The sequence below is a fragment of the Sus scrofa genome, chromosome 14, assembly GCF_000003025.6.
Source record: "Sus scrofa isolate TJ Tabasco breed Duroc chromosome 14, Sscrofa11.1, whole genome shotgun sequence".
NCBI lineage: Eukaryota > Metazoa > Chordata > Mammalia > Artiodactyla > Suidae > Sus > Sus scrofa.
In genome coordinates this window covers 52,117,698-52,145,202 of record NC_010456.5, presented here as the reverse complement: position 1 = coordinate 52,145,202, position 27,505 = coordinate 52,117,698, and the positions used below count along the sequence as shown (strand labels likewise).

The 27,505-nt window shown below is 39.1% G+C and overlaps 1 protein-coding gene across 21 annotated transcripts in view; it reads left to right on the top strand.

Annotated features, from left to right (window-relative positions):
- The window catches only part of CHRM3 (cholinergic receptor muscarinic 3), a 545,038-nt gene that overhangs the window by 218,460 nt on the left and 299,073 nt on the right, over window positions 1–27,505 (top strand). For 15 of the 21 annotated variants that reach the window (XR_002338271.1, XM_021071792.1, XM_021071795.1 and 12 more), the window contains one exon: window positions 14,731–14,793. The exons of 2 other annotated variants lie outside the window; for them this stretch is intronic. The gene's annotated coding sequence lies outside the window, so the exon portion shown is untranslated. Of the gene's footprint in view, window positions 1–14,730; window positions 14,794–24,645; window positions 26,789–27,505 lie in introns of those variants that run through there. 4 more of the 21 variants (XM_021071811.1, XM_021071803.1, XM_021071797.1 and 1 more) reach the window with 1 other exon arrangement.

The window sequence follows — 27,505 nt, the reverse complement described above, 5'->3', positions numbered from 1 at the left end:
TGTCACACACTTAATGTTTCTGGACTCACCATGGAATTTACTCCCCACTCTATGCTCCTCTGTGAGGTGAGATAGGATTAACTCACCCCACAGCTATGTGGAGTTGCACTGGAGGGGAAGCCCCAGTTCTGGAGCTTGTCAGCCTAGGTTCAAAGGCTGCCCCTCACCACGTGTGTCACTTGCAGAAGCTGCTTGAACCTTCTAGATCTTGAGTTTTCTTCTCAGGTACACAGGATAAGAGCACCCTTGCCACTAAGTTATCATGAGAATTACTTGAGGGAATTTATGAAAACCATCCAGAATATGTTATGTGCTGGGTAGGTACGCTCTTTTTCTTTTTTGGCTGTAAACTCAAGATTAGAAGATTGCTACCTAAAATCATACTGCAAAATAGTCAGATGTGATTTGTGGTGTTCTCTCATCGGATTCCATGTGACCCTGCCAAACACTTCCAGGGGGGAACTAAGCAGGGAGTCAAGAGGCAATGTGACTTTCATGCAGCCCCAGTTTTCACTGAGCCAAGTTCAAACTGCAGTTACTGTGCATGAGCAGAGGCTGAGGGTATGCTCCTTCTTAAGACTGTTTCTGCCCTGTTGCACATTATCTCTGAGTAACTGATGCCCTGAAGGAGATCAAGCAACTTCAGAGCAACACATGGCTGTGATTTCTAAAAGTAGAATTAAGACAATGTGCATCTGTACGCATATTTAAATATAGGGTTTGTAGTTGTAGAAAAATGAGGATCACACATATTATGTATTTTTAAAATCTCCCAGCCTCAAGCACTACATAATATAACATCATTCACAATGGGTCTTCATGCAGATATACAAAGCCAAAGCCTAAGTAGTTCTAGGCCTCAAAACAAGTAACGTTAATTGATGAAAGGTCTGTAGGTACAAGAGAAGTGAAAACAAAGGGACCATAAGGTAAAGAAAAGCAAATGTCTGTCACTGTGTGTATGTGTATCTGTCTGTCTGTCTTTGTCTCTCTCCCTCTATCGGTCTTTCTGTGTATGTGTTTTTCTTACCTTGTCTCGTTCTGTCTCTCTGTCTCTCTCTCTGTCTTTCTGTCCTACACATATGCACACATACACATATTCATGACTCTAATCACTAGTCAGAAATGTAGTCGCTGCAGTAATAATCAAGATGCAGCATCACATGTAAGAGAAAAGGATAAGCACAAGGAAGCTAAGTATCTCTTTACTTAGCCCTGCTTTCTTCGAGAGCAGGTTTTGTGTCTCAGACTAACTGGTTACACTTAGCAAAAATTAATCTCCCATGAGTCTGACTTCTGAAGAAATGTGCAAGCTGGGAAAGTGGCTTTACTGGGGGGAAAAAATTGCAATTGATCCCTTACAATTCAACAAATCAACTAGTCAATTGAATATCATTGGGGCAAAAAATCAAAAGATACAAAAGAACAATGTTACATGTAGTATGAAACTTGAGACAAAATAAAAATCCGGTTTTAAGGATTCATCATATTATATTTGTGGGATAGTTGTTGTCACGTCACACTAGGAAGATATGGAAGTAATTGTTATGATTTTAATACTTACTCAGAGAAAAGGCTTGTACCAAGCCCAGGAAAAATAAATCTTGAACTTAAGTTCCTACATCCTTTTCTAACCAGTACCTTTCATTCCTGGGGATTTGTACTGCCCTTCTAGGTTGTCAAAATGCCCAGCTCCTACTTCATCCAACAAAACTTGTATTCTCTCAGTATACCTTATATAATTAAAGAAAAACAGTATGCTTTAATCCATAAAAAAATGGAAACGATTTCATGGATTACAGAAATAGTTACATTTAGAGTATTTTTGAATCCCTAAATGAGTGTCTAATAGCCAAATATTTAGATAATCTCTTTCAAAGTAATTTCAGACACAATGGGATTTGTGTATTTTTAAAAGCAAAAAGTAATACAAAGGTTTTATAGTCAAACAAAAATACTCTTCTATTAGGTGGAAAAGTATTCACTTCTTTCAAGTCTCCATAAGATGGGAAAAAGTGAATACAGTTTTTCAGGTGTTACTAATTATTTGGTTGATTATTTCTTAATAAAACTCATTTTTTTCATAGCAACTAGCGTTTTTATTGAAATATAGTTGATTTCAAATATTATGTTAGTTTCAGGCATGCAGCAAAGAGATTCAGTTACACATACATATGAATGGATAAAGATAATATATTACATATATACAGTGGAATATTACTCAGCCATAAAAAGCTGAATAATTGTTTATTGCTGCAAATAATGCCATTTGCAGCAACACAGGTGGACCTAGAGATTATCATACTAAAGAAGTAAGTCAGAGAAAGAAAAATATCATATGATATCACTTATATGTAAAATCTAAAAATGATACAAATGACCTTATTTACAAAACAGAAATAGACTTACAAACCTGGAAATCAAACTTGTGGTTCACTAGTGGAGTTTTATTAGGGTCTGATTATTTTATTCTTCTTTTACCTTGCCCATGATTTCTGAAGAATCGATCTTTTTTTTTTTTTTCCTCCTGTTCTGAGGAAGAGAAGGATCCTGATTTCAGTGGGGTAATTTCAGAAAAATGGGTGCTACTAGAATAAGACTATTTCTGTAAAATCCAGATGGACCCTTCTGAGGGAAGACAAGGAACTCTCCATGCTCTCAACCATCAATCAGGAATAAGCTCCTCCCCTCCCCTGCCCCTGGGGCTCCCTCAAGGTGGGAGACATGACACTGGTGGAGTATAACCTGGGGGAAAAAAAAGAGAGAGAGAGAAAAAAGTGAAACAAATCGCTGTGATCTATAACTAAAACTAACCCAGTGTTATGAATCAACTATGCTTTGGTTAAACAAATAATGAGAACTCCCTCTGCTCCTCTGTCATTGACACTGTTGGATCTTCCAGATTGCTTCTGACTCAGAAAGACCAGGATCTAGCCTTGCTTATTGGAAGTCATTGATTGTTCAACTACACACACAGCCTAGGACAACATAGAACTTCCATAGATATTTTCAGAATTTTAATTTGGGTAAGCAAAAATGAACTAAGGAGTCACGGTGGGTTAAGGTTCTGGCATTGCTGTCAGCTGTAGTGTGGTTTTGCAAACGAAGCTCAGATCCCACATTGCTGTGGCTGTGACATAGGCTGGCAGCTGCAGCTCTGATTTGACCCCTAGCCTGGGAACATTCATGTACCATGAGTGCAGCCCTAAAAAGCAAAAAAAAAAACCACTAAGGAGAGTCAGATATCTTAAGTGGGAAGGAGGAATGATGCTGCATGCATAATATAACCCTATTCATTAGTATATAGGGCATACTCCCTGATATAACTGATGGCATCCTTTTGTTCCATGACTTGCACCCAAACTGAGGGAAGTCTTTTAACAGTGGTTGCAGCAAGCATTTCTTTCCCTAAACTCCATGAAGCCAGGACCCTTTCTTACATGTCAGTTTTATAGTGAGATGTTGGAATCCATGTATGACTTTTGAAAATGAAACCTACATCACAGCCCAGAATAAAAATAACCATTATTCAACTCCCAAAGTAACAACCAGTACTAACATTTTGATCTACAAGTTGAATCATATGAAATTGCTGATAATTGACTGTTTTGGATCTACTCAATCAGCAAATTCATTTGGTTAAAACTGCTTTTCTGTGTCTTTTTAAAGATTATTATATGCATGTATTTATGCTTATAAGATTGTGGATATGTTTTTCCAGACAATTTATACCTAGGTTTTTTTTTTTCCCTCCTAATGTAATATAGAAGATATTTTGCCATGTAACTGTTCTTTAAAAATGTAATTTTTAAATGAGAGTTACTTTTAAGGAGCACCTCTGTCTGTGTATTTGCTTCATAGATTCAGAGTTCTGGGCTCCAGGAGGACTGTTACTGAGCAATATGTGTTAACCATTTACCAACCAAAGGCATTGCTTAAGGCAGCAGGAAAAAGCGATATTAACTCAGGCTATTTGAGCATTTTCTGAAAGACATTTACGAAGAAAAACTCCAGGGAAACTGATTAAATATGTTATTTACACCACCAACAGTATTATGTTTCCTGAGAACAGCTGCACAATAGAAATTGCCAAAATTATAACTCATCACATCAAAATTGACCTTTCCATATATTTAAGAGGTTGGAATTTTAGCTACGTACTCTTTCAGGAGCTCATTAGATTTTCGAGTGTGTATCTAAGAATGTCACAGTTGCATTTCAAAGTATGGTATTTGAAAATATGTATTTATAAATATTATTATTGAATTTTTTTTCTATCCCAGATCAATTACTTTTTGTTTTACAATGTAGAATGCACTATTCCCTCTTCAGGAAGATATATATATTTTTCATGATGTTGTAGGGTTTATGAATTTTGAGAGAAATATTTATCTAGACTCAAGAGCAAATTCGTTTTCAAGCTAGGCTAGACTCTGAAGAATCAATCTTTTTTTTTTTTCCTCCTGTTCTGAGGAAGAGAAGGATCCTGAGCTGTTTGTGCAACATGGCGTTTATCCTGCTTCCCCTAAGAAAACTTCATCTGGCCAAACAAATTGGGAGAAACAAGAGCCAGGCTATATCTGCCTGGAGGCCTAGCTCAGGTTTAACATTTCAGAGTAATCCTGTTGTAAAGATAATGATAACATAGTGTTTAAGCCAGTATTTCCCAAATTTATTTGAGCACCATATTTCTTTTTGGAATATTGTGGAGCTCCTGAGACTTCAGGTGAAGTCTAGAAAATACATAGCACCTATCCATAGTCCTTTGATTGCTTGATTTTGCTTCCTCTAACACAGTCATCTTGTTCACTTTTTAGAATCCAGACAGTTAAGGTGGCTCTCTGCTGAAATGCCGGCAAGAGTTATTTTTATAAATGATAAACATTGTGTCAAAAATCTGCCATGTGACATTTAAATATCAATATTTTTAACAGGCATAATTATATACAGCACTGTAAATGATGTAGCATTCTAATATTAATTTCTATTGTGCTATCTACAGAACAGAAACAGATTCACAGACTTGGAGAACAGACTTGCAGTTGCCAAGGGGGAGGGGGAGGGAGTGGGATGGACTGGGAGTCTGGGGTTAGTAGATGCAAACTGTTATTTTTAGAATGGATAAGCAAGGAGGTCCTACTGTACAGCACTGGGAACTATAGCCAATCTCTTGGGATAGACAATGATGGAGATACTATGAGAAGAAGAATGTGTATATATGTATGATTGGGTCACTTTGCTGTACAGTAGAAATGGACACAGCATTGTGAATCAACTATACTTTAAAAAAATCAGAGCTTAATAAAGCAGAATATAAATAGATAAATAAATAAATTTCCCTTGTGTTCCTTGCATACACCAAATGGATGATAAATTGTAGACAGCATGACAATGGGAAGAGTAGAATTTTTTTTTTTCAAAAAAATCACATTCTCGTCATTTAAACAGCCACATTATCATTTCTCTGTAGTATTTTCTTTCTCTTTTTAACAAGGTGCAGGTTGCAGGTGTTTTTATCACTCCTCTGAGGTAAGTCGATGATTTTAACTTTAGGCTGTGGATGAGAATACCAAGGCACTAAATCAGGTGACTTCCCAGAACCATGGAGTTCCTATAGTGGCTCAGTGGGTTAAGAACCCGACTAGTATCCATGAGGATGCAGGCTTGATCCCTGGCCTCACTCAGTGGATTAAAGGGTGCCGAGTTGCCATGAGCTGTGGTATAGGTCACAGACACAGCTCGGATCTGGTGTTGCTATGGCTGTGGTGTAGGCCAGCAGCTGCTTCTCCAATTCAACCCCTAGCCTGGGAACTTCCAATGCCACAGGTGCAGTCCCTTCACCCCCAAAAAAACTTTCCAGAACCAGATTAGCTACTGCTGAAGACATGGCATGGAAATTTCCTGAGTCTTGAAGAAAAAATGGAAAACAAAAAAAAATGGAAAACAAAGAAAGAACTTTATTTCCAAACAAGCAAATTCTAGGCATGGAGGAAAATATGCCTTTATTATTATTTATTTTAATTTTTTAAAAACATATTGCCTTAGGTGTTTTAAACGGATATCTTTACTAACTCTCGACCATCTCATTGATTCCAAAGTGTAATTCATGAGTTTGGCTATCTCATTACCAAGAAGATATCTTGGATGGCAGATTTGCCAGTGGTCCTTTAAGGTACTTCTCTGATTCCTGATGAAAGCAGGCAAAAAAATATCCTTTATAAGGTACATTTTCCCCTTTAAAATTGGATTCTTGAAACCCTATGAACACTATAATTTAATCATACTCTGTAAAACTGTTTTGACCAAAAATACAAAATACTTCTTCCTGGCTTTCACATTGATATTGTGACTCAACCTCAGAGAGAGCACAAAAGAGAGACAGACAGAGATTTAAAGACTATTATTGTTAAGCCCCCTGAGTTGGGACTGCTAAAAGGTTACCTGAAAAAAAAGATGATTAACATTTCCAGGCATCTGAACCCAGCCATGTCTGGCTGAAGATCAGCATTTTAAAGCTATGATATTGTTTATAAAATTAAGGAACTCAAGACTGGACCTTTACCTTTGTTACAGATTTTTTTTTTTTTTTGAACTTTTCAAGAGTGCAGGAAACCGTTTGTTGGGTTAGACATTTATTTTTTAAGTTACAATTTTTATGGGGAAAGTAATAGCCATGACTTTTAAATTAGAATGTGTTTTTACATGTACTGAAAGGAGCATTTACTCATTTTTTTAAATAGCTGCACCCAGAGCATTTGAAAGTTCCCAGGCCAGGAAGTGGATTGAATCTGAGCCACAGCTGCGACCTGTGCTGCAACTGCAGCAACACTGGGATGCTGTATCAAACCTGCACCTCCACAGCAACCTAAGCCACTGCAGTAGGATTTTTTTTTTTTTTTTTTTTTTTTTTGGTCTTTTTAAGGTCGCACTCAGGGCATATGGAGGTTCCCAAGCTAGGGGTAGAATCAGAGCTGTGGCCTACACCACAGAGGCCTACACCACAACCCCAGCAATGCCAGAGCAGAGCCACATCTGTGACCTACACCTCAGCTCACAGCAACGCCAGATCCTTAATCCACTGAGACAGGCCAGGGATTGAACCCATGTCCTCATGGATACTAGTTGGACTCATTACCCCTGAGCCAAATAGGAACTCCTTTAGTAGGATTCTTAACCCACTGTGCCTCCTCATTTTCACTTAATAAAACACAGGCCTTTAAAAATCCTATCTCTGAATAATTATGTTGCTTTTCTAAAATATATTTTTCCAAGGGTCATTTCCCTTTTATGACACAGCATTAGAATATTGACCAAAGGTTGTTTCTAGTCTGCCCTTGGTACAAACTGCCCCTGAGAACCAGCAGATAATAAAGAGATACTGCTGAGAACACTGTTTTTCTTGCCAAAAAAATCAGACTTATTGATTGATCAATATAGATAGACAGAGATAATATCCAATTACAGTGAGGAAAGTGGGAAGCAAAATTGCTAAATCTTTTTGCCAATTAACTAGCATTATTTACTAAAATAAACGTGATGACTCTAGGACCTATAAATTTTAGTTTTAGAAATATATAACTACAAAAATTAACATACATGTACAGAGACACAAGGACTGCTATTGTTAAACTGTTTTTGGTAGAAAAAAGGAAATGATCCTAATCCCACAAACAGTGAAAGGACTGAGCAAATGATGGCACATCCATGCCGAGGTGGAGTCATCAGCTTTTACAAAGTATGTGTTAGATCCATAGGGACGGAGGAGTAATTTCTGCCATGTTGTTTAGTGAGAAGAACATATTCATAATAATGTAAATGGCAGGATAATAGTAAAGGAAATGGCAGGGTTGAATGAAACGAGAAAATACATGGAATGATAAATTTCAAACTGTTAACATTCGAAGGATTGAATTTGAAAGTGAGAATGGGGGAAGACAAAATCATTCTTTTTTTCCCCTTCTGTAACATGGTATTGTTTGATTTATTAAATAAGCTTTATTACCTTATAACTGAAAAGAAAAACACTTTACTATGAGTTATCTTATAGGAAGGGTCATTTGATCCTGTTTCTAAACGGCTAGTTTGCCTGGAATTCAGGCTAACATAGATCGAGGACGAAGGACAAAAAAATTAATGGCAGACCCAGGGTGAACATGACAGCCTCCTGCTCCTTTGCATTCCTCCCACTCTGTTTCCATAGGGTCCATAGAATTATAGACCATAGTCTTCTAAGCTTACCCACAAATGCATATATCAATCCATAAATAGCTCTCTGCCTCCATGATGAATAAAAAGGTAGAAAATAATAGTGTTTCTGGATAAAAAGAGAAGTGAAAGTTTGTAACCCATGGCTCTGCTTTTTCCCCCACCTCAATTCTACTGGTAATACAGAGCAACTACTTTCTGACCACCCTGTCTTGCCAGGTTTAGAGAGATGATGAATCACATTACTCTTTCACTCTTTAATTCAGATGTAAGTCCTACATGATATCCAATGGTCTGAGTTGCCTTAAAATTAGTTATGTTATAAAAGGAGCTAAGGTTTCAAAATGTGTGTGTGTGTTATCCTTATACTGAAAGGTGTTAGCCAACAGGGGTGTTTCTCTTTTGTCATCAGACATGTTCTACATAAAGGTCAAATTTTATTTTAAATACACCCCTTGGAAGCCAAGGATAAAAATTCAGAAATGGTGTGATTTGGGCTAAGTGATTCTTATTTCTTTTCAGCTTCAACATTCTATGGTTTTTAAAGAAAAGTAAAATCTAAAACTACAGGTAAAGCTAGACATAATCTCCTGTAGGCTTCTGTTCACTGCAGAACTGAATATAAAATTGGGAGTGCATTAGTCATCTAGGGCTGCTATTGCAAAATACCAGAGGCACTTTATCTGCAGAAATCTCTTCTTTCATTAATTCTAGAGGCTGGTGGGCCAAGATCAAGATGCCAGCAGGGTTGGTCTCTGGGGAGGCCTTTGTCCTGGGCTCATAGACAGTGCCTTCTCAGTGTATCCTTGTGTGGCCTTTGTTCTATGCATAGAGGGAGGGAAGGGGAGAGGGTGCAAAGGAGGGAGCTTGTTCCTAAGGGCACTGTCTGTCTCCTCGTCCTCTTATGAGGACACCAGTCCTATAGGATTATGGGCCCCAACCTTACAAAATCACAGTGGGCGTTAGAGCTTAAACCTCTTACTTTCAGGAGGACAGAACAGGGAGAATAATAAGCATAGGATACTACATTTTATATTTTATGCTGTTTCTGCTTTCTAAGTTTTCACTGCATCTTTCAGTAAAAGCAATAAATTGAAGTGACGTTTAACTGCTGTTCAAGCCAGCAGCTGTAATCTATAAAGTCTGATTTTATAAAGTCATGCATTATTTTGTTAAATTGCTAAAATGTCTTTATGTTTAACATTTTATGCAAAATATATACATATATCTTTCTAAAGAGTTATATTTAAAACTGTCTTTTTAAGTTTTTCTTTCACTTTTAAAACAGCTTTAAGGCTGAAAGAACTCTTTAAAGCTCAGATGTTAAAAGTCATCAGGTTCTTAACTGGCACTTAGAAATAGTAGTTAGGTGTTAAGTACTTTGTTATTTATGATTTATAAAAAATTAAAGTATAGAAGAATACAAAAATCACACCCAGTTACAGAAAGAACCAACCAAAAGCATTGATATTTTTAGTAAAATTCCTTTCACTTCTCTGTGAACATAGAGCAAAAGGTGAAATTATAAAGTTTGCATAATATTCTTCACCTTGTTTTATATCGAGTTGAATTTAGCCTCAAACTGGTGTCTGAACAGTATGAGATTAGGTTGGCTGCAAGTGGATGGGTCCTTTTCCGTAGATGGAGGTAACATCTTCTTCTCCCATTAAGACTCTCTGCCGCAATCAAATGGAGAACGTCTTTCACTTAACTGTATGTTGATAATGCTTTGAATTTCTAGAACTCTTGGTGTAATGAGACTTTGTAAGAGTCTCAGTGTCCATTCCTATAGGCCTCAGGCCCAGGGTGTTATAAAAATTGAAAACGGTTAGCCTGCAAGTCTCAGGCCTACCGAGTCTCTGTGTAGGAAAGGAGAAGGTTCATCTTCTCCATTAGTGGCTTCTTGGAGAACCTCTAAGACATAGATGTCTACAGGGTAGGCCTTGGCAAGAGACAGTATGTAATTTATCCTCCTCAAATCCTGGCTTTGCTCTCTTCATTCTTATTTAAATGTAGATGCCCCCTCCCTCCACCCCAGCACACCTCCTCTGATGGCAAGAGACTTAATAATCTACTCCACCATGACCAGTCCCATTGCCCTCAAACTAAACTTTGCCCATGTTCTCAACCACTGGTTAAGGCCTTGTCCACATAAATGATCCGCCAGGTTGTCTACCCTCCTGCTTAACAAGTATTAAACCTGCCTGGAAGACGTCTGAAACTGTGCTCCCCTTCAGCCAACCTGGCCCACTCCGCATTATTCTGAGTTTGCAAGGTTTCCTTAGACACTCATCAACTGAAAAAAACAAACAAAAACCACAAATGCGCAACCTACAAGTTGAGAATTATGTTTTATTCAGCAGCCATTCTGAGGACTTAAACCCAGGAAAGAGCCTCTGAGGGATGGCGCCAAGGAGGTGAGGGAGGACCAGGGTGTAGAGGAGCTTTTTTTTTTTTTTTTTTTTTTTGTCTTTTTAGGGCCACACCCATGGCATATGGAGGTTCCCAGGCTAGGGGTCTCATCAGAGCTGTTGCTGCCAGTCTACTCCAGAGCCACAGCAATGCCAGATCCAAGCCACATCTGTGACCTATACCAAAGCTCATGGCAATGCCAGATCCTTAACCCACTGAGGGAGGCCAGGGATCAAACCCGCAACCTCATGGTTCCTAGTCAGATTCATTTCCCCTGCACCACGATGGGAACTCCCTAGAGGAGCTTTTCAAAAACAAAACCATACAAAAAACCAAGGCTGTCTGTAGGAGCACCAAAAGATTATTCTTAATTAAAGAAAAACACACATCTCAAAGTTAAGGAATTTAGTCCTTTTCTATATGGGAAGATGCAAGACTCCGAGTTCATTGAACTCATTTCTTTGATAGGCACCTTGGTGCCAATATCCTGCTTTGCTCCATCCCAGATCCCCTCAGGGTGCATAGCTGGGGGCAGCTGCAGTGGTTGATAGCTTGATGCCACAACACCCCCCCCTTTTTTAATGATTTTTATTTTTTCCATTATACCTGGTTTACAGTTTTCTGTCAATTTTCTTCTGTACAATAAGGTGACCCAGTCACACATACATATATACATTCTTTTTCTCACATTATCATGCTCTATCATAAGTGACTAGATACAGTTCCCAGTGCTATACAGCAGGATCTCATTGCTTATCCATACAACCTTTGTTTACTGATGTGGTAGGTGACATTCTTTATCCACATGCTGTAGTCAAAGGTGATGACAACACTCCTTGATTTTTAAAAAAAAAAAAACTCCCAAAGCATTGATTTTCTTTAGCGCCAAAATGCCATTCCCATTTACTGTCTCTTCCCTCGGAGAGTATTGTGCTCTCAGGAATACCCAGGTAGAGCCAGTCTATCTTAGAGCACTTGGTATCCACTGAGAACTCTTATACTGCTCTGACCCAGGCCTATTGGTCCAAACAAAACAACTTAAGATCCTTGTAGAAATTGATGGACCAATTGATCCTCACTGACTCCTTGTCCTTGGGCTCATCATATTCAATGAGGAATCTATGATGAAATTTGAAACTGGCACACCCCATACGGCAGAAAACATCTATTTGTTAGAGATGAGGGACAGAAATGACTCTATCTTCCCACTGAAGTGTTGTTTGATGACTTAGGCATCACTTCCTCTAGTTGAAATAGGAAGATTAATATACTGTTGAATTTTCTCTTGAAGTTCCATCATAGAGATACCATTTCCTAAAGATGCTAGCATCTAAAAGAAGCAAGGCAATTAGTGGAAAGAGACAGACAGCCTGGATTCAAGTGACCTACCTCTGCTTACTCACGCCCTTAGCCTCAGTTCAATTGTGTGTAAGATGAATGGAACTCATGAAAAGATTAGCTTCACCATCTCCTTCCCTAGGAAACACTCCTCAGACAGGTCCTCCCAAGACAGGAGCAGTCTGAGAGACCTCCCTTGGATGAGGTGCCCTCCTTTTGCCAAAAGGAGGAGAGGGTCCCTTGATTGAGAGCCCAGCACTGCAGGTGGTAACAGAGGGAGAGGCTCTAAAGAGAGGAGGGGGGACATCGAGCCGGCAAAGTGGCTGATGTTCTCTAGGATGGATGCATCTCAAACTAGGAAGACCCAACGGTGTTTTTTTCTTTTCTTTTCTTTTTTTCTCAATCCTTTGCAGATTGAGACATGTAAAATACCAATCTGTAAAATACACCTTCAGAGGAGTTCCTGGAGTCCTTGCTAAGGAAATCCCTCCGCATATGCACCTCAGATCCCTCCACTTCTCACCTCATAGTCTTTTCTCATCCTTCTGTCATCTGACGTGACCTCCATCTCTCTAGAAACTTCAAGGTCCTCCTTTTAAAAATCCGGTAATAGGAGTTCTGGTTGTTGTGCAATGGGATCGGCAGCATCGTGGGAGAGCTTGGGTGCAGGTTGCATCCCTGGCCAGGCACAGTGGATTAAGGATCCGGCACTGCCACAGCTACGGCTTAGGTTGCAACTACAGCTCAGATCGATCCCTGGCCCCAGAACTCCATATGTCACCAGGCAGCCAAAACAAAACAAAACAAAACAAAAACAAAACAAAAAACAAGACAAAACAAAAAAAACAGTAGTATCTTATTAGGTCTCATCTTCAAGCTCTCCTGGATCACTTACTGTTCCTTCTGGATGGATGTCCTTGACAAGAACACACTTCCCTTCCATCCTCCTCTTCTCATGGATCTTGGTGCCTTTTTCTTTCTCTGGGCCACCCTTCTAAGAGAGATGCTTTTCTAAGGTTCTGTCCCAATGTCAGGCTTTGTACACTTTAAAATTGAATATCAGTGCCCAAAGAGGGGTGAGGGCATTTTTCTTTAGGATTTGATTATATCTCAAGATTGCAATGTATCTGATAAGGGGCTGAAATCCAAAATGTATTTTAAAAACTTTTAAACTAAATGTCAAAAAAGCCAAGCAATCTGATTTAGAAAATGGACAGAAGACCTGAAGAAACACATTTCCAAAGAAGACATACAGGTAGCCAAAAGGTACATGATTAGTTCAACATTGCTTAACCATCAGGGAAATGCAAATCAGAACCACAGTGAGATACCACCCCACACCTGTCAGATGGCCATGATCAAAAAGGCAAGAAATAGCAAGTGTTGGCAAGGATGTGGAGAAAAGGAAACCCTTGTGCACTGTTGATGGGAATGTAAATTGCTGCAGCCACTGTGGAAAACCATATAGAGGTTCCTCAAAAAATTAAAAATAGAACTGTCACATGATCCAGCAATTCCACTTCTGGGTATTTACCCAGAGAAAATGAAAATACTAATTTGAAAAGATATATGTACCCCTGTGTTCACTGCAGCATGGTTTACAATAACCAAGATATGGCAGCAACTGAATTGTGTATTGATAGAGGAATGGATAAAGAAGATGTGGTATCCTGGACTATTACTCAGCCATAAAAAATAATGAGATTTTGCCATTTGTGACAACATGGACGTGCCTAGAGGATATTATGCTAAGTGAAATAAACCATAGAGAATAAAACAAATACCATATGAATTCACTTATAGGTGAAATGTTGAAAATAGTATGTGTACATGTATGTGTGACTGGGTCACCATGCTGTACAGTAGAAAAAAAAATTGTATTGGGGAAATAACAATTTTAAAAAGTTAAAAAAATAAAACATAAAAATGAAAAACAAATGGACAAAATAGAAGAGAAACAGACTCATAAATGCAAAACTGGTGGTCACAGGAGGGGAGGGGGTGGGGGAACAGGTGAAGTAAGTGAAGGGGATCAAGAGGGACAAACTTCCAATTGTAAAATAAGTCACAGTGGTATAATGTACAACATAGGAAATGTGGTCAATAATATTGTAACAACTTTGTATGGTGGCGAGTGATAACTAGACTTATTGTGATTATTTCATAATGTGTTAAAATTTCGAATCACTGTTGTACACCTAAAAATGATATAATACTGTATGTCAATTATAATTCAATTTATGAAGATTTGATTCTATATAAATATTTGTATGAGAAGTCAACTAATCCTAAGGTAACATTATGTATATACTTCCAGTAGTGTCTGGGAGAAAATGGTGGACTGGAACGTCTAAAAGATCATTCCTGTGACTTCTCTTTGAAAGTATACAGTGCTAACTTATTTGCTAAAAACAGGAAAGGACCATTACTAACATGTATAATTAAGGGATGCGCAGCTTCTTTTGTTTCCTCTTCTTTGTATTCTTTCATTGTGACTGGAGCTTTGGCAGGTATGAGAAACTATAGAAAGAGCCTTTCATCCAGAGTCAGTAGATGTGTTTCTTTCACCAATAACAGGTGCCTTAACTCTCTGACCACCTGTGTCTTCATCAGTTACATGAGTTTTTTGGGCACTATGATCTATGAAATCACTTTCTAGAATGTTCTGTCATGTTCTTACATTACATTTCCTCAAATCACTGTGTGTAACCTGTTGGCTTCACCTCTTCCATGGTCTTGGCTATATGTAAATCCCATTTTCTTATTCTCTTCTAGCACCTGTGTTCTGATTAGAGGCAAAATAAATGACATTCAAAACTTCCACTAAGGTACTATAAGGTAAGATCTTTTTTGAGTTCAGTTCTTTGCTTTAAAAAAGAGGGCTTATGGCTTGATCTATCAGAAGAGATTAAGGAGGAATAGGAATTTCTATGTTGGTGTTTTTCAATACAATTTATAATTGTTACTGTGTGTATCTTTATATATATATGTATACACACACACAGAGTCATGCTCAATTTATTGTCTTAATAAAAATACTTTTTGCTTATTTGCTCAACATTGAAGGCATTTGTTGAAATATGAAATAAGTTGATTTTATGTGAAATACTCATTTCTATCTTAATTGTAGTGATATAAGGATTTTTGAAATGGTGCAAAATGTTTGAATTTTTAGCAAATATAGGACCTTATAGCTTGTCTAGTTCATAGAAGCTCAATTATTATCTGTTGATTTATAGCGCCTTATTCAGAAGCCTATACCAAAACTGATTGTGAATCTAAAGAAAACCAATCTTGTGGAAAAGTTCAATCCTTTGCAAATACTATTTGTTGATGATACTGTTTCTATTCATCAGACAGTACAAAGAGCCTACCCAATATTCATTCTCCCCTCCTCCTTTTTGAAAAATTCGTAGAGCTTTGAAGGACAATAAGACTTTCAAAACTCCTTTCTGCAGCCACATGACTCAGCTCTGGCTAATGAGTTCTGAGCGATGGGCCCTGCAGAGGACTTCCCTTCCCAAATTCATTCCCTTCCTGAATTAAAAGAGAAGAACTTAAGGAGGAGAATATATCCTTTGTTATACCCCATCTTTCCACCTAGAAAGCAGTTCTAGAATTTGTAACTGCAGGGTTTTAATTTGTGGAAGTGATTGAGTGATGGTACAGAGAGGTCCATGTCATTGAAAGAAGAATTTATTACTTGCATTTCCTGAGAGAAAGGCACACTCCATGAAGGGCCACCTGGGGAAGCACCAGGTTGGTCAAGAGGCAGAATACAGGAATGAGGAGAAAAGTCAAGATCAGAGTCTTTATTGGGCTTTCCTTGGGAAAGGCAAGGCAGGGCAGGATAAACAGATAAGGATTGGCCAGTAAGAATACTGTAGGTGGTTCCTAAAGTGTAGGTAGTCTCTAATAGCCTGGCATCTCACCCTGGGTTATTTTAGGTCAGGGGAAATATTAGCTTGGTGTGTGAGAATTAGATAAGCAGATGGATGGGACTGTGGACTCAGGATGGTTTGGTTTACATATGAAAGATGTGCTCCAAGAGAAGCCCTTTGCTATTTCTAAGAATTGGCTAGCCTTCAGAGGGGCAGATCCTCCCTGGCCAGCAAGATTTTAGGATGTCAAAACATATAAAATATAGAAAATAAAAAACATGATTAAATATAAAGCATAGCTTCCATCTTGTAATCACAAAGGCAAAAGCCACAACCAGGGGTATTAAAGCAGAAAAATCAAAGGAGCTTGATACCTGGATGATACTCATGAGCTCTTAAGGAGCCCACCATTAGATTTATTTTTCTTTTCTTTTTTCTTTTCTTTTCTTTTTTTTTGGGGGGGGGGCATACGCAGGGCATATGGAAGTTCCCAGACCAGGGGACGAACTGGAGCTGGAGCTGCCACTGGGCACAGCCACAGCCACAACAATGCTGGATCTGAGCCTCATTTGCAACCTACACTACAGCTCATGGCAATGACAGATCCTTAACCCACTAAATGAGGCCAGGGATTAAATCCAAGTCCCCAAGTTCGTTACTGCTTAGCCACGATGGGAACTCCTCGGATTTCTTCTTGTGTAAGACAAATAAACCCCTAACTTAGACAAGCTTCTTAGATCTTCTGATACTCAGAGCTGAATGCAGACTTAGCGGATTCTTGCATTCAGATCTGGGAATGATGCTAGACATACTTCTATACCTTCTTTACTTCTTTACTTCCTTACTTCCATACCTTATTTAATCTTCACAGTAGTGCCATCAGGACAAATATTATTATCCCCATTTTACAGATGGGGAAACTGATGTTTTGAGATGTTAAGAACTTTGTCCTGTGATATTAAGTGTTAAAAGCAAGGTTTGAATATGGACCTATCAGGTGCCCTTCCCTGTACTCTCAATTCTGGTCTCTACATTATTGTGCCAAGAGCCTGTGCCATTGCTTATTACATTTGATGGCTAGTCAGTGGCATCAGCAATGCACTAATACTTAGAATGTTCTTCAGTAACACAGAAATTCCACTAGATTATCCATTTATAGAACCAAGTGAACTGAGGCTATTTGATATTTTTTAAAGAAAGAAAGAAAGAGAGAGAGAAAGAAAACTCTGGTTTGGGGAAATCAGGATGAAGTTAAATTGTCTGTGAAAACAGGTGAAGGAAATACTAATTTCAAGTTTCTTTTTTTTTTGCTTTTTGTTCTGTTAAAATAAAAGTTTAGGACTAATGGACTAAATATGTCCACCAACACTCAGCTTTTAAGCTACAGCCCTAATATTAAATACTCTCTTTCTAATAGGCTCCATTACTTCACTCATATTTAGTAGGTGCAGAAAAAATGCAGGTAAAAGATAAATTATATAATAAAATTCACTTCCAAAGAAAGCCATGCAAGATATTGAATAAGGTACTGAGCTGAATCAGAAGAGGAGGTGCTAGATAATGGAAAAGTCCCTGGACTGGAAAATAGGAGACAGGAAATGCAGGTGACAGCCAGCTCTTTGGAGGCTTAAAAAAGCTACTTCACCTCTCTGGACCTTTGTTCTTTATTTATAAATGGAGGGTGTGTGATATTCTGATATTTTCTTAATATAAAATAATAGCTTACCTTGTTGGATGCCTTTTGCTAATACAGGGAAATGTTGTGTCTACTAAAGCCAACTTTTTTCTTTTGGCCGTTGAACTAGAGTTATCAGTTATTTTTCTTTGCCTTTCCTTTATTTCAAACATCCTGAAATTCTTAATTTCTTTCTGTCTCTTCTGTTACCACCCTACTCCAAGTCATCATTCTGTCTTTCCTGGACCACTGCATAAACTTCCTGATGGGCTCCTGACTTCCATTCTTGCCATTCCCCAAATTCATTCAGTTTGCCATGACCAGTGTCTGGGGAACCTAGGTCAGAGCTTGTTATTCTCCTGTCCAAGACCTGCTCAAAACTCTTCAACTTCTTCTTCTGCATTTAGAGGAAAACCTAGATGCACCATGACCATGATCAGGTTTTTCTTTGTGCCTTTTCTCCCCTGAGTCCTCAACTCCACTGGCCCTGTCTTTGATTTTGTCCCTTGGATGCTTCTCTGTGTTCTTTTTGCCCACTGCGTACCTGGCTTACATGGCTCAATCCCTGGCCTCTTCCATTTAGATCTCAGCTGCCAAGATCTTCCTTAACCATTCTTTCTGCATGAACACTATCCCAGGCACCCAAATTTAATTTGTTTTAAAAACTAGAAGTTTTTTGTTTTGTTTTGTTTTTTGTATTCAAAATTACTTTATTATTTTTAATAGTTATTTCCCAAATACAATTATTTTTTCTACTGTGTAGCATGGTGACCCAGTTACACATACATGTACACATACTATTTGCACACATTATCATGCACCATCATAAGTGACTAGACATAGTTCCCAGCGCTATACAGCAGGATCTCATTGCCAATCCACTCCAAAGGCAATAGTTTGAATCTATTAACTCCAGGCTCCCCCTTGGCAACCACAAGTCTATTCTGCAAGTCCATGATTTTCTTTTCTGTGGAAAGCTTTATTTGTGCCATATATTAGATTCCAGATATGTGATATCATATGGTATTTGTCTTTCTCTTTCTGACTTACATCACTCAGTATGAGAATCTCTAGTTCCATCCATGTTGCTGCAAATGGCATTGTTTCGTTCTTTTTTATGGCCAAGTAATATTCCATTGTGTGTATATACCACATCTTCCTAATCCAGTCATCTGTCAATGGACATTTGGGTTGTAAAAACTAGAAGTTATGGGGAGTTCCCATTATGGCTCAGTGGTTAACGAACCTGACTAGCATCCATGAGGACGTGGGTTCAATCCCTGGCCTCACTCAGTGGGTTAGGGATCCATCATTGCCTTGAGCTGTGGAGTAGGTCACAGACATGTCTCGGACCCAGCGTTGCTATGGCTGTGGCGTAGGCCAGTGGCTATGGCTCTGATTGGACCCATAGCCTGGGAGCCTCCATATACCTCCAATGCGGCTCTTAAAAAAAAAAAAAAAAAGATAATAAAAAAACAAAAACTGGAAATTTTATTTGGAAGGTATATTAAAATACCTCATATATAAAAAATACTTATTTGTGTAGCTTAGGGATTTAGGCAAGACATGAAGAATTTTGATACATTTGTTTATGGTTTGTTGTTTATCTTTCTCTGTAGTGTGATCTCATCTCCTTGAGGGCAGGCCCTTATCTTTTCTTCACTGACAAAACCACAGTGCCCATAAAGATACCTGTTCTGTGCAAGAAGATTAGTAGATATTTATTGGATGAGTGAATGTAGAGTCAGGAAATGCCTTAAGTACAATATCCCAAAAGAAATTAAGTAGTGCTTATAGATGTCCCAGTGGGTCTATTGCTTAGACCAGAAAGAAGGGTTACATTCCTGGGCATATATCCAGAGAAAACCATAATTTGAAAAGATACATACACCCCAGTGTTCTATCAGCACTATTCACAATAGCCAAGACATGGAAACAACCTAAATGTCCATTGACAGATGAATGGATTAAGAAGATGTGGTACATATATACAATGGAATATTACTCAGCCATAAAAGAGAACAAAATAATTCTGCTTGCAGCAACATGGCTGGACCCAAAGGTTAGAAGAAAGTCAGAGAAAGATAAATATCATATGATATCACCTATATGTGGAATCAAATTAAAAATGATATGAATGAGTTTATTTACAAAACAGATACAGACTCATAGATTTTGAAAACATGCTAACTTATGGTTACCAAAGGGGAAACATTGGGAGGAAGGATAAATTAGTAATTTGAGATTAGCATATATACAATACTATATATAAAATAGATTACAGGTCCTCAGTATTCTGTAGTCTAGTCAATATTCTGCAGTATCCTATATGGGAAAAGAATGGATATATGTATATGTATAACTGAACTAATGCAACATTTTAAAGCGACTGTATTCCAATAAAATAATATACAAATTTGAAAAAGAAAAAAAGAAAGAAGTGGTAAAAATAGAAGAAAAAGATTAAAAAAAAAAATTCTGGGAAGGGGGACAGACAGCAAGGTACAGAGAAAATAGCCATAAATCTTTGGGAGGGACCACTTCCAGAATTCTCACTGGAGCATTTCTGATCTATGATGATGCTGGACAGAGCCCAGTTCTTTGGATCTGACATAGATTTATTAGTTAAGCCTGGCACGTAGATATCAGAAATGTTTATTCAATGACAGCCCCCAAAATGAAATAATGAATTACTGAACTGCTAAGAGCAAAACTGCCTTTTTTTAATGGCCCTGATAATATCTCCTTAATGCCAATATTTAGTCCCTCTTAGTAACAGACATTCCAACTACAGCGAGTGGAAATTGTTCCATGAAACTGAATTCAGTTACTGAGCTAGGCTTCTGCTTTAGAGAGGTTCAGAGTTTATTTCACCTTCCAGTCGATTTTCACGGTGACTATCCAGAATGGCACACCATGCGAATGTATTAAAACGCTGGTGGGAAAAAGGAAACGCAGAAAAAAAATGTCTTTATCTGTCAATTACATGATGGAGCCTCGTGGATAGATTACAGCAATTCGGGGGCTTTTTGTTTTCTGCCAATTGAGATTTGACAGCTGTTTATAAAATATTTACATTCTGATTTCAGTCACATTGACAGCACTTTTGGATCTTTGGAAGATGATAATTATATGTTAGGAAGAATGTTTTTAAAAGTTTGAAGCTGATCTGTTGAGGGGGAAAGTCTATTTTAAAAACTGTACAGAAGAAGGAAATACACTTTGTAAAAGGATATACTTCTAATAAAAGTCAGAGATAATAGACATTTGTGACCCAAAGACACTGCATGTGCTGGGGACGAATATCCTTCTGTACTCTGCCTGTTCTGGATACCTTAACTTGCTCAGTCTTTTCTAGCTGGGTACATGCTTCTCATCTGTTTTCACTGAATTATGCATATTTTTCACTTTATTATGTAGATTATATCAGATCATATATTCCTGGTGTCAAAAGAAAACAGTTGCAGCAAGTTAAGGATCCAGTGTTGTCACTGTAGCACCCCGGGTTCAATCCCTGGCCCAGAAACTTACACATGCTGTGGGCAGGGCCACAATAAAAGAAGAGAAAACAAAAGGTATGGGGGAGAAAACTAAGTGTTGAATTTCCAAATAAAATATTTTCAGTATTTTAATGAAAAGCATAAATTCACAAATAACTTTTTCTTACAAGGCATTATGTTAGAAATAATGACTTATTCTCAATAAGTGTCTCTCCAGAGTCTTGAGAGCTGCTCTTTGTGGGATACCTTGTAAAAAGGAAGAGAACATTAAAAACTTAAAACCTATTTTATAGTCAGTCAAAAGATTCCCACAATTGAAATTATACCCAAAGAACCTGACAGCTATTACTTTCTTTCATTGACAAATATAATGTTGAAATTTTTTCAGATAAGGCAAATGATTCTGGAATCCTACCTAATGTGTTAGTATCAAATATCTAAAATGTTTGTAGAAAGCACACATTCTCTTATCTTGGACCCTCCTAAAAGGGCATATCAGCTCAAATGGACAGAAGTAGGCTCAATCCTCTCTAAGGGGCCAGAAGTAGAAGTACAATTGGAAGCCCTGGACCCACCCGCTTCCCACCCCTGACTCTTTCCTGCTCCTCCAAGGGCCTCATGTGGACACTCAGCCTGGAAGTCACACAAACCCCTCCCCTGTGTCACAGCTGTCCCTTGGCCTCCCTTTGGGTCCTGGATGCACAGGAAGATGTCTCTGGTGACCACACCACTGTATGCTCTAGAAGTGAGCAGCCTTGCCTTTGGGCAAGGGATTCAGGGTGCGTGAGTATATCAAGCCTAATCTAAAGGGAACCCAATTCCCCTTGGGCATGTCCCTTGGAAAAAGTCATGATCTGAGGAAAGCCAGCGTGACCCTCTGAGGCAGTGCCTCTCAAACACAAACCTGTATACAGTCACCTGTTCAAAGACAGATTCTGACTCATGTGGGCTGAGGCAGGCCTGTGCTTTTGCGCTTCTGCCCCACACCCAGCTGATGCCGTCGCTGACTATACTCTAAGAAGCAAAACTGCAATGCACAAGCCAAGGCAGGGGTCCCCAGCCTGGGTCTCAGGGTGGTGCCGGGCAGAAGTATCAGCTTCAGGTGAAGACAGATGCTGGCCTTCTATGGGGAGCTGCCCTCACCAGGAGCCCAAGCCTGGATCCCTCCTGCCTGGACCTCCTCCCTGTTCTACGCCAGGTCCTTTGATAACCGGCCCCTCCAGTTCCTTCATCAGCTCACAGCCCTGGTCCCTGTGGGGCAGCAGCTCACATTCTGGCTGGACACTGAACTTGATGTCTGGGCTCACCACCAGATGCAGGTCAGCCATACCCAGTCTCTGGAAATGGGGCCCCCTGATGGCCACACGGGGGTCTCAGGGCGCCTTATGCATCTTATATACCAGCCCAACATGTGCAATGCCCTAAAATGAGGGTTTAAGAGGCACATGAAGTGAGGATAGTAAGTCTAATAATTCTTTAGCAAGATTTTAATACATTTCAAGGGGGTAGATGAAAAAGCAAAATTCATTTTCAGAAGTACCCCAAATGAAAGTAGTCCATTAAAAAAAAAATGCTTAAATTCTCAGTAGGACATTCAAACTAAAAGGAAAAGAAAATCTAAATCAGGAAGAAAATAAAGCAGAGGAGTTCTCTTGTGGCACAGTGGGTTAAGGATCCAGCGTTGTCACTGAAGTGAATTGGGTCACTGCTATGGCATGGGTTCAGTCCCTGGCCTGGGAACTTCCATATGCTGAGGGGCATAGCCAAAAAAAAAAAAGCTAAATAAAGCAGAAAGTCATAGGCTGCATTTTAAATAAAAGGAACACTTATGTATGATGCTATACTATACACAAAAGAAATAAAATGCAAAATAATCAAAATAAGTTGACCAAATAAGTTCACACAATAGCACTTAAGACAAAAACACAAAAACCACAGAAATAGTATCAGAACATGTACATAAAAATAAAATAAACCTTATGAGATAACTATAAAAATTGTAACAAAGAGTAGCTATTAAAAGGTAGGTGTGTTAGAGTTCCGTCGTGGCTCAGTGGTTAACGAATCCGACTAGGAACCATGAGGTTGCAGGTTCGGTCCCTGGCCTTGCTCAGTGGGTTAAAGATCCGGCGTTGCCATGACCTGTAGTATAGGTCGCAGACGCGGCTGGGATCCCGCATTGCTGTGGCTCTGGCATAGGCCGGTGGCTACAGCTCACAGCTCCGATTGAACCCCTAGCCTGGGAACCTCCATATGCCATGGGAGCGGCCCTAGAAAAGGCAAAAAGACAAAAAATAAAATAAAATAAAATAAAAGGTAGGTGTGATCAGGTAAAAGAGGTGATTCATTTCATAATAACCCAAATTTGGAATTAGGAAGTGATATCTTTTAACTAAAAGAGTTTTAGACACGATTTCATAACATGGAGAAATTAAGTTACATTTTAAGAGAAATGAAACTCGTAAGCCTATGATGAAAATTATAGAAAGGAATGTGAAAATGAGAGGCACAACCATCACACCAGACAATATGCAGCATGCATGCAAGTAAATGAAGAAATAAACTCAAAGTACATATGAGAATGCCTTGGAAAAAAAGATTTCATAATGTGATAACAGGCAAAGCTGTGGAACTGCTATATTTACATTCCAGCATATCATAGGGGAAAAGAAAATTCAGTTTACACAGTTTCTTATTATTCTGAGACTGGAAACTCTCTCTAGTTTTCCTTTCAGCAAAATACTTATTCAATTCCTGCTGTAAGTTCCTGAGATGAAATTTCAGATAATCTGTGCTAATGCTTCAATACACAGTTTCTATCCTTGAGGAGCTTGCAGTTCAGATTAGATGACAAGTTATACATTTTTTAAGAAGTGTTAAATATAAGACAGGGTTTAAGTAACATGACCAAGTAATTTAAATACCAAACAGATTATGGCCCCGGTGTTGTCACGGGCTGTATCTTTAGCATGTTTATATCCTTGGTGCTTTTCACAGTGATAAGCATACATAACTTGTAGAAAATGTTTATGATGTGTTGACGGCATGACAGGTAGAGGAAAAAGTAACCTTTTTATATGGTTTCAGGGGCACAGAGACCCCTGCATAAGAAAGGGATAACATATTATATGGATTGAGAAAAGGTAGGGGTTTTTTTATATAGAAAAAAACAGTGGGCATTGCAAGAGGTCATAGGTATAGGATAGAATGCAAGTGACAGCCTCAAAATATGGTTTCTAAGGATGGGGGTGGGGCTCTAAGAATGGGACAAGGTGGGTGAGACCAGAATGAGAAGGACTGTGTTTCTAAAGGAGTTTGGATTTCATCTTGCAAATAACAGAATGCACTGAAAGAAGATGAACAAAGGAATAACATGAGGAAAATTAACTGGGCAACACTCTGTGGAAATAGATTGAAAGTGGGAAACTATATTGATAATTTCAGGGAAAAGGAGTTTAAAGATGAAGGGGGAGGAGTTCCATTGTGGCTCAGTGGTAGCAAACCTGACTAGTATCCATGAGGGTGGAGGTTCGATCCCAAGCCTCCGTCAGTTGATTAAGGATCCAGCATTGACATGAGCTGTGGTATAGATTGCAGATAGGGCTGGGATCTCATGTTGCTGTGGCTGTGGCGTAGCAGCTCTGATTCGACCCCTAGCCTGGGAACCTCTGTATGCCCTGGGTTCAGCCTACAAAGGAAAAATAAATAAATAAATAAAGGGGGAAAACTCCAGCAGGAGGAAAGAGCAGACTCAGAAGACAGCTGGAAGTCTGGACCTTTCTCCTTCTCTGTCAGCTTTGTGTTTGCTCTCTCCTATGCCTTCACACTTTTGGGGTCTTTTGAAGATTTGCCTTTCCTATGTAAATGGAAAATGGGTTCTGGAAAAAACACCCCTGCCTACGTTTCCTTTTGATTTCTCTCTCTTGTTCCTTCTTTTTTTATTATTATTATTATTTTTAATAGTTATTTCTCCGATACAACTTTTTTTTTCTACTGTACACATGGTGACCCAGTTACACATACATGTACACATTCTATTTCTCCCACCTTCCCTGACCCTGTTCTTAGCTTCAATTTCCTCATCTTCCCAGAACTCCTCAAAACACGGAACTTTGGCCTCAGATTCCACCACTTCCCTAGAACTGCAGTGGCCAAAATGAGCAAAGATCTCCTGGCTAGTGACTCCCAAGAGTTTTTGATCCCTAACTCTTTTGAATTCTCTGCAAATTCTGTGGCCACCGACCTTTTTGAAATTCCCTCTTTCCTCTGCTGGAATCTCCTGGTGCCCTTCCCTCTCATTGTCTCCCTCTCTCCCTCCTTCCCTTCCTCCTTTCCTTGCTGTTTGTCCCTCTCCCTCCCTCCTTTCCTTCTTTTTCTAAGTTTTTTCCTGTGTCTACCGCTGAAACACAAGTCCCCCTCCCTACCCGCCCCCAAATTCTGTTCAGAACTCTTTGCTTCCTAATTCACTTAACCTCCAGGTTTAAGCTATGGCCTTTAGCCCAATGACTCCAATCTCTGCCTCCAGCCTAGGCATCTTTCCCTCATCCATATCCATCCGTCTATCCAACTGGGCATCTCTATGTGGACTTTCACCCCACACCACCAACCAGGAAGGCAAAAGTGAATTCCTCTACTCCTTTTACCCCTCCCGACTGACTCCTTGAGATCTCTCCTAGCCGTACTGCATTATACAGGAACAACCCAGAAACCAAATACACTCCTTTATCTTTCTGAAATGAAAATCTAATTATAATTCAAACCGAGCCACTTCCTAGCTACCTGACCTTCAGTACTTCTTAACTTCTATGTCTCTCAGTTTTCTTATTTATAAACTGGAAAAAATAATAGCACCTGCCTCAAAAGAGTGTTGTGAAGATAATACACGGCACACTGGAAGCCCTCAATAAATATTAACACTTTTATTATTTGAAGTAAGCTGACTCCCCAGAGACTTAAAAGAAAAAAAAAATTCTAGATTTCTTAGCATGGGATTTGACTTTTGCCTAATTCTCAAGGTTTATTTCTCAAGGTTTATTTCCCACCATTTCCTAACTTCCACCTTACTCTCTCGCCTTAAAAAAAACATGCTCTAAGGGGACATGCCCCACCCTCTTCCAAGCACTCTGGTCCCTCTTCCTGTTACAAGATTATAACTTTGCTGTGATAACTTCCACTGATCATCAAAGTGTATGTAGGATAGCTCTTGCCCTTTCCTCCCCAAGTGTAAACTAGTTTTCCCCCGCTTGCTGCCGGAGAGCCATTATCTTCACCAAAATTCCTTCTGCATTGCCATTGTGTGCATCTTTGTACCACTGGCTGCTTAGGGGTGGGGACGCACTATTTATCTCTAGGTGGCAGTGGTTTTGAGAGGCAGTATAACCATAGGGTGTGGACAACAAAAGGGAATAAACAAAATAGGATGCACCAAATTGTACACTTAGATATGACCCTAAATAGAGGTGAGCCAGCCCTCTTTCTTCCTCCATTGGAGGCTGAATCATGAAAAAGGGGGAAGTTGGAGCAGAGAAAACAAAGGGGAACAAAGCAAAGCTAAAACAAAGATGAGAGGGAGAACATGGAAGCCAGTTGGCAGACTGTTCATGGTGGACCAGAGATTCCACAAGACGAGGAGGAAGGGACTGACATGGGTGTAGCCGGCGGAAGTGGAGGGGTCTCATGCTGACCTGGTGATAAAATCTATATAAAATCTTCTGGAACAAGATTAAAAAGAAGAAAAGTTTTCACTCTCAAGGATGAGGAATGGACAAGACTGATAGGTAAATTTGTGATATATAGGGATTTGAGATATAACATTGGCATATACATGGTTTTAATAGGTCACAGTATTTTTTGTTGGGGGTGTGGGGGGCCATATAAAAGCCTATTATATATACACTTTAATATAGTTTAATAATAAGAGTCATACAATATTTATTATAGAAATATTGGCAGAGTTCCCAATGTGACACGGTGAGTTAAGAATCCAACTGCAGCAGCGCAGGTCACTGTAAAGGCATGTGTTCAATCCCTGGCCCAGTGCGGTGGGTTGAAGAATCCAGCATTGCTGCAACTTTAGAGTAGGTTGAAACTGCAGCTCAGATTTAGTCCCTGGCCCAGAAACTTCCATACACCAAAGGTTTGGCCATTAAAAGGAAGGAAGGAAGGAATATTGGCAGTCAGAGAAATACAGGTCTTTTATATGAAATGAGGTTACAAATAATTGGAGGTGAGGAAATGGAAGTAGGTGGTATAAATATCTTTGTAGTCAAGCTTTATGAGAGCAGAAACATTGTGTGGTAGTGGTTGAGGTCCAGATAAAAGAGGCAGGAGCTGGGACCTAGTGAGGGCTTTCTAAAGCTAGGAAACAGGATAGCCTGTGAAATGATAGAAATAATTGAGGAAGGAAGGATAAACTGACAATGGATGGGAGAGGGGGACACTTCAGGAGGAAAGATCTTGAACGGATGAGAGGAAATGATGGTCCAGATTGGCCC